General features: G+C 55.8%; 1 pseudogene; it reads left to right on the plus strand.

Annotated features, from left to right (window-relative positions):
* The first annotated feature begins 354 nt into the window (after window positions 1-354).
* LOC139176054 (mitochondrial antiviral-signaling protein pseudogene) lies at window positions 355-1,937 on the plus strand (annotated as a pseudogene).
* Window positions 1,938-2,263: the final 326 nt, after the last annotated feature.

Here is a 2,263-nt window from a genome sequence, read left to right on the forward strand (position 1 = left end):
GTGGGTCAGCAGTGGTCCACTGCAGGGTTGGGGGCATTGAGTGTAGCAGGTGGGCATGGGACCTTTTGAAGGAGGAGGTCGCCCTTATCTTCAGTACCTCCACCATAGTTTGCCTTCAGATCAAATAACAGGGAGGGAACACAGCCATGTCCATTAACAGAAAATTGGATTAAAGATTTATTAAGCATGGTACCACCCATCAGAACAAGACCCAGTTTCCCCCTCAGTCAATCTCTCCCATCAAGAAGCTTCCATAGGCAGGCGCAGCTGAAGACAGGTCGCCGGGTTGCAGCTACCCAAGCCTTTATTCCTCTCAGTGCATCCACCCTTCATGGGCCAGAGCCCTCTGCCACTTCAGAACCCAGACAGTGATGATGTTTGCCGAGGACAAAACTTATCAGTATATCTGCTACCATCACAGCAATTTTTGCAATGTTCATGTTCTGGATATTCTGCCTCACCTGTCCTGCCTCACAACAAGTGACCAGGACCAATTTCGGGCCTCCTATGAGCGCTGGGGGAAACAGGGCACCCTCTGGGACCTCTTCAACAGTCTTCGGCAAAAGAACGGCTGGGTGCATTCCTTCATTGGGGCGCTGAGGGCCTGTGAGCACACTGGTCTCACTGATGAAGTGGCCCGTGTCTATCAGAGCAACCTGCCACGGAATCCAAACCACCCTCCAGCCCCACTGGAGCCACCATCAGTTCCTGCTGAGATTCCAAGACCCTCCACATGTGCTGTGGCCCCCAGAATCCCTGGCAATGGCCACACAGAGTATGAGCCAAGCTACCCTATGCCTGTCCAGGATACCCAGCCACCAGAGTCCCTGGGAGAGAATTCAAAGCCCCACAAGCAGCCCATTCTGGGGCTGTCCTGAAGAGGCTGGGTGGCCCCCTGGAACCCTTGTCTGACACGGTGGCCCTCAGAACTCTGACCTCCAGTGTACGTCAGGAGCAAGACACAGAACTGGGCAGTACTCACACAGCAGGCGTGGTCTCCAGTTCCATGTCACTCCATGGGCCTGTGTCTCCGACTGTCTCCTTCCAGCCCTTGGCCCGTTTTACCCCCAGGGCAACCACTTACCTGGACCCTCATTGTCAGCTCCATCTGTTGGCACCTCCTCCTCCTCCACTGGCTTGACCTCTGTAGGAGGTGCTGGTGACCAGGCTGAAGGTACCATCTGCTCCAGTGGGGCAGGGGTACCCAACAACCCTATGACTGCCAGCAGTGTCCTCCAAGGTGCCCACCAACTCAGCATTTAGCAGCTCAGTGCCTTTCAAGTTGCCCACCAGCTTGAAGCCCCCTAGTGCAGTGCCCACCAGTCTAGCACCATCCAGACTGCCCATCAACTCAGTGCGTTCTGGCATGGTGCCACCCAAAGTGCCTACTAGTGGGATACCTGACCACAGGATACCTGCAAGCACAGTGACCAGTAAGGTGCCTGCCAACACAAGGCTCACCATCAGGAGCAGCAATAGACTCATGAAGGAGACATCTGCATCACCAGTGCCCAAAGGCACTGCCACTGGAGGCACATCACTTCTGGCCAGACAGCAGTTCTGACTGCTGTGGCTCAGAGCTGGAGCTGAGCAAGCCTGGCAGGCTGGTATCTAGGATGGACAGCCAGCCATTCTCAGGCTGTTCCATAGATCTCACCATCAGCCACAGTAACTCCCTGGGCATGGGGCCTCACAATGCCTCCGAGGAGAACAAGTATGTGTTGAAAGACACCATTAGGATCCGTGAAAACCCCAGAACCTCCATCCTGGGGGATAGCCCCAGGACGCACACTACCCTGGAATTCCAGGCAGAGGAAGAGTTGGAGGAATTGCCTGTGGTCAGGACCATGCCCTGGGCTCCGTGGCTAGGCGTGGCCATGGCTGGGGCACTTCTAGTGCTCCTGGCTTCACTGAACTGGTGGTGCCTACCCCAGTGAAGCTCCTGGGTCCTTCTTGCCATTCATTTTCTCTTTTTCCCATGGTACATCTGCCTGAGTCACAGAGCTCAGCTGTCTCACCATCCTTGACCCTTTTTTCAGGGCTGGCAGAAGCTGGGTCAGAAGGGAAGCAGGGGGCCATAGGCCTAGTCTTTGTGGGCAGTATTTCTGTCCCATCTCATGCTCTTGGTGGCTCCCCCACCATCCTTGGCTGACCAGGCCCTGGGCTGCTCCTGGTGCTCCAGTCCTTGCCCAGCTGGCCATCTGGCTGTTGCCCTTAACCTCTGGAGAAGGTGCTCCTATCGAGGCCTTATCCCTCTTTACCC

The sequence above is a fragment of the Bos indicus genome, chromosome 3 (genome assembly GCF_029378745.1).
Source record: "Bos indicus isolate NIAB-ARS_2022 breed Sahiwal x Tharparkar chromosome 3, NIAB-ARS_B.indTharparkar_mat_pri_1.0, whole genome shotgun sequence".
Classification (NCBI taxonomy): domain Eukaryota; kingdom Metazoa; phylum Chordata; class Mammalia; order Artiodactyla; family Bovidae; genus Bos; species Bos indicus.